The following is an 11,583-nucleotide window of genomic DNA, read 5'->3' as shown; positions in this document are numbered from 1 at the left end:
ATGAATTAGAAGCATGAGGCTAATAGGGTTTTCTGTGTATCTGATGCAGTCCCCTCCTTCCGTAGACATAGCATCATGTAATACTGTTATAAACTTTAAAGGGAGCAAAGCTTTTTCTCCTTGCTATTCCTATAGGAATGCACTTACAGAACTTGCGTGTTAAAACATCTCACAGTTTCCAGGCTAAATTTATTGATTGCCAATTAAGAACCATTTGCTATTATGCTCACATTTTCTTTTAGTTCACATAGCTATCTTACGTGTTGAGCCTTCCTGCAGACATCCAGGATTCTTCTGGCCTTTTTCTTGCTAGACTGAACAAGCTCTCTGTCCTCTGCCTATGATGCTTCATTTCGGATAATGCCAGCAGCCTTACGCTTCACTTATTTCACTATGAATTCAAATTGAACATGGATGAACATAATAGTGGTAGTACACTTATTCACTGCATATACTGAAGATGTTGCAGGTATGTTTGCTTTTACTGACAATAAAAGCTGCTCTGTATAATTAAGGTAGAAAACAGCTTTTCACTCTTCACTGGTTTTAATATTAGTTAGAGGACCTCTTGTTGGAATGTTTAACTATAGGCTTCTAAAGTTATGAGAGTTCCTTAAGACTGCTTTAAATAGTTGCTTAAAAATGTATCTAAAAACAAATGAAAGGTATGGCTGCATAGTAAAGATGCATGAGATTATGTTTCCTGTATTGAAATCCATTGTTTCAGTGGAAGATTCCTAAAAATTCTACTACAAGAATTGATGTTAGTGAACAAGCGTTGTTCGTCCAAATGAAAGCTCAGGTGGAAGTGAAAGCCAAGCAAAATCCTTTTCTTTTCGTGCATCATCACCATCCATAAATATTCCATAAGCTCAGTTAGAGCCTAAGCTACACCTGTAAAGTTCATTTTGCAGTGAGGTTGCAGAACTATAAATAAGGACAGGAATGATTCTGCAATTGGTAATCCAGGTCAGATTCTCAGTGGGTATAAATCATCAGACATTACCAACTTCAGTGGAGCTCTTCTTATTCTTAATACCTGCCATGCAGTTTATATGCCTGCCAATGTTTGGTGAGAGAAAAGAGAACATAGCTCACTTTCTCATAGGCTCTTCAAGGCTCATGCAATAAAATAATGTATTGTTTTGACATTAAAGTAAAGAGATGAGATTTGGAATACAAAGCAGAGATAAGAGCAGCTGAGTAGGAAGGTGACATTCCAACAAGATCATTTTTTCTGGTGGCTCTGTATTTGCAAATTTTGATATATTATGATCTGAAGTAGATGGCTAAAGTTATCAATGCAGGATAAATTCTGCACTGCCATTGTCAGAGCAGTTATTTATGTGCCAACAAGATGCTATAACATAGAATATCAATCACAGAGTAGAATAGCTGCCAATTCTAGTCTTCATTTTTCTGTATTTTATGGAACCACTAATTCTATTCTACTTCTAGCTGAATTTCTGTGTTACTGGATTAGCATAGCTGCAATCTTGTGCTTTGTGTATGCCATATATTTGAATGAGTATATGCTGCAAACATATTATTCCTATGAAAATAAGTTTGTGATTCTGTAGAACACATTCAAAGATGAGTTGTTGGATTATAACGCTTTGTAAAACTTGCAGTATAAAAGCATAGCCAGAGCTACTCTACGCTGATTTGATTCCATATGCTAGTTTCTCCTCAGTGAGCATATCTTCCTTCTTAGGTTTCCGTCCAGCTGACAGGGATGGAACTTCCAATGCTACTTCCTTTCTACTACCTCACTGTGAGACTGAATCCTTCGTTCCTGGGTGGCAGCAGGAACCTTCTGTAAAAAACAGAGGTTTTTGTTCTCCAGCAATGAAAAAAACTGTACATAAGCTAGGTATATAATTCCATTTTTATCTGGGCATCATAGTTTTAGCAAATCAGTCTTTGAAGTATCATCAGAAGGGAAAAAAATGTCAAAGTCCAGCTCTCATAATCATTTTTTCAGTTCTCAATTAAAATTAACATTTGCCTTTCCCTCGTGAAGCTCTTTTTTATTTATTCAAGTTATTCTTGGGAATTTGATATCATTGCTGATCTTACAAAAAAAAAAAAATCTTTGTAAAAAGTAATTGAATCTATTGTTTTTGTTTTAAGTATAGTTTTATTTTTACAGGATTCACAGTCTTCACAGTCTTAAGGTGCAAGTATATCTTTGCACTGAAAAAAAAAAAAGCAGAGTGCATTTACTATACACTTTTAGGCAATATAAGACCAAAAGCATGTACCAGATATACTTTGAAATGAAAGCTTCTATGTGCACACACATCAGTTATATGGGATTCCAAGATCTGAACTTCATGTGGTCTTAATGCCCAACTATTCCTGAGCCTCAGCAATTATGACCAAACAATACATGACTATTCATGGAAAACAGGTTCTTACGTCTGTTAAAGGAATGTAAGGGCATGTGTAGAACTACCTCAGAATAGTAATTGAGATAATGACATATAAAAGTTTATCTTATTAAGGGCTACTGGAAGACTCTTCCAACCTAGAAATTCTGTGATTCTGTGATTCTGTGACTCAGGTGGGCTTGCACTTTAAATCAAATCCAAGGAAATGAGTTGATCACTTCCTGAAAAGGTTAATCACCCAAGTCATTTGTACTTCCTTCCCCTTGAGGGGGAAACACAAACATTAATAATTCCTTCTGTTAACTACTTGTTCAGTATCGTTTAAATCCTTTCAACTTGCTGTGCCTATGAAAAGTACTACATCAGCAACACTGGAGAGTAACTACAGTTTTTTTTTCCACAGTATCAGGTACAATATGGACTGCTGCACAGTAAGCTTCTGTAAGAACCATATGGCTGATTTAGAGGAGGTCATATAAATTCCTAATTAAACATACCAAAATTCAGTGAGAGACTAGGCTATGTTGCTCTTTGAAAGCACTATAAATCAGTGTACCCTTTTGTAGATTTTATTAAAGTCTAATAAATAAAAATAATCTGAAGCAAGTACGGTGCTAGAAGTGCTTCTTGCCAAAGTGAGAATAAACTATACAATTACCAAATCAGGGTAAGAATATTTTTGTATGTTAATATTGCATTATAAGCAGAGCATGATATTAGTCAAGGTGCCAGATGAATATAATCAATATTGAAACTTTTATGTAGAAGGGCAAGAATGTATTCCATTTACTTTTAAATGAAACTAAAGAATTTGATTAGAAGTCATGTTTCCAGATTATTACCTAATATCTCGAGGCTCAGACAAATGGTCACATTATCCACCTCAACGCTTAAACTGTAGAATCTGTCTAAAGTGTAAACTTTAGCTCTCAGAGAATTAGAAAGGAAATACACTTTAACTGTTAATATTACAAAACTAGAAGATGAGAAAGATGCAAAACAGTAAGTTTTAGGGGAATAATTAGTTACAAATATAGGTGAGGTAAAGGCAAATATGATACTTGATGATCCTTAAGGGTCCCTTCCAACTCAGGATATTCTATGATTCTATGATACAAGAGTGGATAGAGTTAAGGCATTTCAGGAATGTGGGTGCTTTTATTAAAGCTTAATGTTGGACATGAAGAGCTGGAGGATAAGATAAAACACAAAGTTCAACCTGCAAATGAGAAAATGTGATGTGTAACAGGGATTTATGGCAGAATAATTATCCTTGTACCTCACTTGAAAAATATTTAAAAGCTGGATGTTTCCTGGGTTTTTGACTTTTAGTCTTTCCATAGTAGCTGTTAAGCCTGGAGAACAACATCTTATTGAATTGCTGAGAAAACTTGTTTACTTAATTTTTATCATAGCTTTTAACAAACTTCCAAAAAATTGAATGGGAAACATGGCTTAGTATCCAGTCATGTGATTCAATCACACCAAAATAAAATTTATGCTGACATCATCATACAAAAAATTCACTTTAAGCTATATATATATATATATATATATATGTATTTTTTTTTTCGAAATGGCCACATGCCATGAAATTCTCACATAGTCAGAAATGAAAAAGCAGTTCCTACTTCTTAGTCTGAGTCAGAAGCCTAGGGTATCACCCTGCTTTTTTAATGCAGATGCAGGTGCCAACCTATGTGAAGTCTCAGTACAAAGCCAGCTGGCACCAGACACTTGTTGACCTGCAGACCTGAGCTGGGAACTACAGGAGTCAGATCCAGAAAAATCAAAGTATTCAGTTTTAAAAGAACTTTAATGAAAATGAATCACAAACCAAATGGTGCACTATAAATATTTCAAGAACGAAATACATAAGTAGTAAAATTTTATGTTCCATTAGGAAAGAAAAGATACTTACTGCTGGAATCCTAATAAACCTTACAGTGTGAAGAAGTACTAAAACATGGAACAGCCTGTTGGGGCTAAATTATCTTTGTGCTTTAGATGTTAGATCAAGGGAATGCTTGTCTTTGTGTATCTATCTGTTTTGAAGATGGGTCCCTTTGCAAAAGTGTGAAAGTTCCTGTTATTTATTACATAGTAATAGAGTCATAAAATAGTTTGGGTTGGAAGGGACCTTTAAAGATTAGATTGGGTGTTGGACTATACAGTCACTGGCATAAAGGGTGTCCTTTTACAAATACATTAAGTGGATGCACTAAATTTACTATCTTGTTTCTAAGCAGAGGTGATCTTTGTGCTCTGCAAAAAGATCTATGTTTTTCCTGTTTCCTGCTAATTTTACAGTTGGAAAAGTCTTTTTGCTCTGTTTTTACAGCAAGTTGCATAGCACAGTTTTGGTCAGTGACCAGAGCTCCTAGTTGCTGCTGAAAGTCCGTATACTTAATCCTCTTCTTATAAGTTAGCTCCGTAATAAGTTGGCAGTATTTTTTTTACTTTTTTTAGTAAATCAAACTGCATATTTATCACTAACAATGATAATAGTCATAATGAAATCTCAAAAATCTTTTCTCTGACCTCCTTGTTGGAGGTTTGAAAGTTGCAGAGTCCTACTAATAGGCAGATATAGTCAGAAATATATTATTGTCTCTAATTTTTGGCTAAAAAATATATATTTTGAAAATACAATGAACTTTTGCTAGAGAGGTGATTGTTAATATCAAGTGTTAAATTTTTAATTGCAATAATCAAATGCTTTGGCCTAGAAAAAAGTTTAACTCAGTAGTAAGAGCCCTTAAAATGTATTTATTTGAAACACATGGATTTTTTTTTTTTTTGACAAAAGTACTTTTCAACAGAATTTCAGAAAAAAAATGGAATTTTATCTAGTGATAGTGAATGAACAAGACTTTTAAGGTAATAGAGAACAGAAAAGCAATGTCTTTTCTGGTCATTTTCTTATTTTAAGAGAGTGATTTTAAAAAACTATGGGCTCTCAACAAAAACAAATTTTCGTTCTTAACAGGTAGCTGGAAGAATTAAAAGAAAGCATAGTAAATCTGACCATTTCCCTGTTAATTTTCTTCCATTTCAGAATCTGACTCTGTTCAATCACTGAAGTTTTTTTTAATTGAAGTTATTTGAAAGAAATGAAAAGAATTAGATATTGCAGATAGTGTTGCAGAAGTAGCACAAGATTTTTTGGGGGGACAGTGGCTGAAGAAAATAAACTGCGCACATAATTTTATATGTCCGTAGTGGTATTTGAACTTGGTATTTCAGATGCTGTGTAGATAAAACACTACATCACAGGTAGAACACAACGTTAATAGAAACAAGGTATTTTCTTAAATCTTCCTCCATAAGTGTCACCTGTGTTCTCTCTGCATGTGAACAGACAGAGGGAGAGGGAGACTGGGAGAAACTGGTCAACAAAATATCTTTCTGTTCCTGCCATTCTGTCCTGACCTGACTTACTGTTGCACTTGAACATCAAATAGTCATGTCTGTGTATCACATGCTCCTTAGAAATGATACTCTGAAAATAAAACTAGACTCTGGAGAAAGAAGAGAACAGAACTGGAGAAAACTGAGGAAAACAGAACTGATTTGGGAGGGAGGAATCTGTCAAACAATATGACATCCAAATAAAGAAGGAAATGTGCGAGTTACAAAATGGATGATGAGGGGTGAGTACAGATGTCCTGCAAGCACAACTTGTGGTAACGATGTAGCCTTTCTTTGTTAGCCTTCTTTGGTCATAATAATATATATATGTGTGTGTGTATATATATATATATATATATATATATGTATAAAATCCTATTATAAAAGTTAAGGAATCAGAGAATGAAAGAGATGGGAAAGACCATGTGTTCATGTTGTGCATCTCCGTGCCTATAGAGTTACTCCCTGTTATGCACCTATCTGAATTCTTATCTAAACAATTGTGCAGTAGTCATCCATGTGTCCCATATTGCTTAGGAGGAAACCATTCTATTCTAGAGTGAAAATAATTCTGATTTTTCTTCATGGTCTCTGTTTTAATATATCACTTATCTCATTTTCATTGTCACAGTATGTACTTCCTCATATTCATGTGAATTATATTTTTCTCTTTGCTTCATGAATCATAGTTGTATGTGTGGATCATATTAGCCAGTGAGAGCTTGATACTGAATGGACTGCATGAAACTAAGAGGCTTGTGATTAATTTAGAAATCAGAGTTCAAATTTTATTGGAATTCATCAGCTGTTTTCATTGCATGGGAAAGACAGCAAGGCAGATGGGTATCTGCATTGTTCTTTGTGTTCAGTTGTTTTATTGTAAGTTATTATATTACATAAACTAATTTAAAATTGATTTTGCTCTTTGTAGAGCTAAGTGGATAGTAACTCTGGTTTATTAGATAGGTACTTAACACAATTAATGCAACGTCAGTAATTCTACATGGCCATGATTAAATGTCTTAAAATTTTCATCTCAACCCCACTATAATTAGCAGTGGGTGCAAGGCTCTCTACTTACTTATTTTTTTGTGACAAAATACAGATTGTAGAAAATAGTTTAAGATTTCTGTCTTTGTAAACTGTAGCCTCAATTTCTAAAGTGTAAAATCTCTAAAAATGATACAAAGTGGGGTTCTTAGTCAAAGATCTAGGTGAATTGCTGATATGAAATGCATTCATAGCTCAAGTCTATCCCTTACCATGTGTCTAAAGGGGAAAAAAAATAATGTAACACAGGAAGGAAAGGCAGACATTTTTTAAATGACAGACTTTATTGTGAACCTGTAGAATAATTACTAAACTACTGTTTTTTTTTTTGTTTGTTTTTTAAAAGACAATTACAAATTTGTTTCCTGTTAAAGAAGGATAATATATTTTTATTACTGCTGAACTGAGTACAGCTAAATGGGTTTTGCTGAATCAGTAAGATTCAATATTCTAACTGTTGTGTTCTAAAGTAGTCTCTTTGCTTATGGGAAAAGCAAATGATAATATCTTCTAAGATAAGAAAGTTCTCTTTTTGTAGTATGAAGTAAAATAGCATTTGGCTTTATGATATATCACAAGAATCTCCCTCTTGTGTTTTGGTATTTTTGAAGCATTTGGATTAAAGAAAGTACAATCAAGAAAAGAATGTTTAATCCAAAAGGAAAATGTGTTTTGCAGAGAAAGGTCAAATGAAATTCTTTATGAGTCACTTTTTTAATGCAGCAGAATGTCTGAGATTTAGAGGAAAATCTTTACACTTTCTTGAAGAGAGAGAAGCAAATTAAAACATTATTATAGTACTTGAAGCTTTATATTAGAAGAGGAGCCACTGTTTTCAGTGCCTTGTAAGGCATTACACAACAGTTCACAGTCTATGTAGCCGTAAGATATAATAGTGTGGAGAGGACTGGGCACACGCTGATTTTCCTGGTTTCACTTGATAAGGTAGTCCCCATTCAGTGGGTTATACTACTGCTTACATGGGAGTTAATGCATGGGAAGTGGGACAGAAGGAATGACTACCTTTAAAACTACCTTTATACCTAACTATAACTACCTTTTCTGCTCTTACTGCACGAAGCTTCTTCAGAGTGGAAGCACAGAGCGTAAGAGCAGCTGTATTTTGGACATACTGCAGTGATGGAAGATGAATTTTACCATGAGGTTTGTAGTATATTTGAGTGCTGACGATATCACTGAAACTGTTGTGTGCCATATTGTGCATGTCTGTGTGTGTAAAATTGTGATTAGGATCCACAGGCTCCTAAGCAACTCAAAGCAGTGTGGTTAGGAATATGATATGAATATTGGGTTTGGGCATTGGGGATAGGATTCATCTCACTCTGCACTAAGGGGATTCACCTTTCCTTAATTTTGATGCTTAAAATGTAGAAGTTCGTGTCTGACCAGTATGTCTAGGTTCCCATGTCAATAAAATGAATCAGTTTATTCAGTGGAACCAAGACAGTTACCAAGCTAATTAGAGGTACCTGCTTTTATTATTTGGGTTGACAATAACCTTCTAAATGCTGTTGACTGGAGCCTAGCTGTTGCCCAAATGTAGCTGGGTGAGCTGAAACATTCTTGGAATCCATATTATGAGCAGTGTGTCATCTTGTGCTACCTCTTCCCCATTTTCTTAAATACTTGAATAAACTGTCTGAGCTGCACATCATTGAAACAGGGATGCAGTAGTAAACTGTAGCCTTTGAATTCTACAATCAGCTTCTTCTGCGAGTCAGCCAAGAATATAAATTACATTGACAATGTCTTTTCTTAGCAAAAGACTACCGAAGTTCAGATCTGTGGTTTTTTTTGGCAAGAATTTCTTCTGAGTTACAAGGACATTTTGAGTAACAGGGAGATACCTGAGACTACCTATAGCCAGTTACTATGAAGAAAAAGGACTATAGAATATTTTCATTGGACAATTATAGCTTTTTAATTAAGGTGGTAAGGGATGTTGAGGAGAGGCAACTCCAACCCAACATTGCCTAGCAGAATAATTTTCAGGTCTGAAACAGCCTCAGAAGAGAGCTCCACACAGGTAATGCCTAGAAATATGAAACAGTCATGGAACTTTGCTGGTGTTTCAAGCATGTTTGAACAATAATGAACACAGCAGTCAAACACCAAACATTCACAGTTGGTGCCCTGTAGTAACCCATTTTATCCAAAGCAGAAGAATAGAATTCTACCACCTATTCTACCCTTTTTTTTGTTGAATACTTAAGAGTAGGAGTCAGAAAGTTGTATTTATGAAAGACATCTGTTCAAATAGCTTGTCACAATTTGCAAATTCGAGCAAAATACTATACTTACAACACATAATGTTTTCTTTGTAACAAGCAAACATTTAACATGCACTGAGATCAGAGCCTCAGACTAACTAATTCAGTTAACTAAATCATTCAGTTTTCACTCAAACTCAGCAACTACAGTCTGACTTCTTTGAAAACTCCCTAATTCATAGGATACCTACATGACCCTAACGTGCAAGTGTGTTCTGCTCTCTGGACTGTAGGTTTAGCTCCATCATTGCTACCCAATTTTCTAACAGAAATTAGAAATTTCAGAGAAAATGCAGAGAGATTAGTTGTTATAAGAGAAATAAGTTTATCAGGTGGAAGCTTTTTTACTGGAAGCTCCTTCACTGACCTACCAAGGATAAGTCTGCATCACAAAGCACATCTTCTGACAGTAACTTTATGCTCACAAATGATTTTGTTATACATAGTAGTTGGATGATGAAAAGGACACAGTGTGGTTCTAAGTATTTTGTTATTTCGGATTCTTTCCTTATATGTACAGTCCCAACTATTATATTTGTCTTAGATGGAAAAACTAATTAATTTTAATTACTGGAAGGAGTAGAGATCAATATGCACCAGTTTATTCTTCTATTAAAGGATTACCCAACTGCTGTGCAAGTTATTTAGAGGCAGCGCTGTGAGAAGTCTGACCTGAATGAATTCACATAAGAACAGTATGAGGAATAAGTGAGAGAGAAGGTGACAGAGCTGAAAATAATCATGTTTACTGCAATGTGATGAGCAGCTTTAGACGAGTAAAATATTGTGTATTGAAAAGCAATAATAAAGGTAGAATGCTTAGGAGAATCGCAGAACCACAGAATGGCTGATGCTGAAAGGGACCTCTGGAGGTCCTCTGGTCAAAATCCCAGCTCAAGAAGGGATACCTACAGCAGGTTGCCCAGGCATGTGTCCAGGTAGTTTTTGAAGATGTCTGTGGGGGGAGATCTTAAAAACCTCTCCGGGCAACCTGTTCTGGTGTTCCATCAGCTTCACAGTAAATAAGTGCTTCCTGATGGTCGGATGGAACCTCTTGTGGTTCAGTTGGTGCCCATTGCCTCTTTTCCTGGCACTGGGCACCACTGAGAAGAGCCTGGCTCCATCCTCTTTGCACCCTGCCTTTAAGTATACCTTGATAAGATCCTCTATAACCATAATCTCCTCCAGGCTGAACACTCCCAGCTCTCTCAGCCACTCTTCATAGGAGAGGTGCTCTAGACCCTTGCTCACCTTGCTGATGAAACTGCTATGGCATTTGAAGCTGTGTATTTACTTAGTTGTTTTCTATTTTTTGCCTTTAGAAATATTTGCTGTCAGAATAAAAATACCACTCCCACCCTCCAAGATCTCTAGACAACTTTTGTATTATTTTATGAATTAGTCTCTGAACATCTAATTACCTATTTTCTACTTTATTTTTCTGTTGTGGAATGGAATACCGAATATGCTAAATCTTCACTTAAATGATTTTATTAGTATTATTTTTTTTTAATGTAGCTCACCATAAACCTCTGGAAAATACTCTTCAGTGTAGTGAACTGTGATTAAGAATGATTTGTCAGGAGACGTTTTGATTCAAGGCAGGAACTCCAGCAAGATCTTATTTTGAATGTGTTTTTAATGAAAAGTTTTTTTGTTTTTTTTTTTTAAACTATATCACAGGCTCTTAATGATCTGTTAAAGTAGAATAAATTATTTTTCAAGACATTTCAAAGAAGATATTAAGCTTCTTTGTTTATTCTAAAATAAAATAGTGAATTTACAGAAAAATGCAGAGCCAGAATTGGAAAATTCCAAAATTACAGATTTCACAGCAGTTTCGCCATATTGATCCATACTGGACATTTTAGTGCTATGGTACAAGGGCAAATTAAATGTCTCCAGTACTTTCTTATTAGCCCATACCCTTACAGATAGCCCTACTATGATCAATTGCGTGTAAGAGTAAGTTGCCATTGCAAATGTTGCACAAAGGCTTAGCAGTGTCTCATTAAACAACATAAATGGCTTGGCAACTAATATCCCACTGACTTTTAGTGAGGCATAGGTGCCTGTTGCCTTTAAAAACCTAGAAAGATCCCAGACTAAATAGGTATCATAGATGAGCAGTTAGTCAATGGATTTAAATTGGTTTTGAGAAAAATTCCTAAATAACTTCATTCCCTGAATTAAAGCATGGTTAATGGCAGTATTTCACATTTACTTCCTTCTTTAAAGTAGTTCTTAGGCATATCAACGAGATCAACTTCTAATTGTTATGAAAAGAGTATTGAGGTCAGGCCATCATGGGTCAAATACCAGTAGGAGGTTCCTGGGAGATGGTTTTCTGCTTGTGCCTGATGAACTAATAGAGTAGTATCAGGTCTTTGCTGCAAAACATAGCCAGAAAAGATTACTTCTATTGAAGTTTCCACACC

The 11,583-nt window shown here is 35.2% G+C and overlaps 1 long non-coding RNA gene across 1 annotated transcript; it reads left to right on the top strand.

Moving 5' to 3' along the window:
• The first annotated feature begins 257 nt into the window (after window positions 1–257).
• On the top strand, window positions 258–9,341 carry LOC140003147 (uncharacterized). Its single transcript, XR_011811186.1, has 4 exons — window positions 258–469; window positions 1,715–1,873; window positions 5,886–6,046; window positions 7,936–9,341. It is a non-coding gene; the product is annotated as an uncharacterized lncRNA (long non-coding RNA).
• The last annotated feature ends 2,242 nt before the right edge of the window (window positions 9,342–11,583 follow it).

The sequence above is a fragment of the Anas platyrhynchos genome, chromosome 8, assembly GCF_047663525.1.
Source record: "Anas platyrhynchos isolate ZD024472 breed Pekin duck chromosome 8, IASCAAS_PekinDuck_T2T, whole genome shotgun sequence".
Lineage (NCBI taxonomy): Eukaryota > Metazoa > Chordata > Aves > Anseriformes > Anatidae > Anas > Anas platyrhynchos.
Note: the sequence above shows the minus strand (reverse complement) of the source record. Positions and strands in the feature narration are given on the sequence as shown.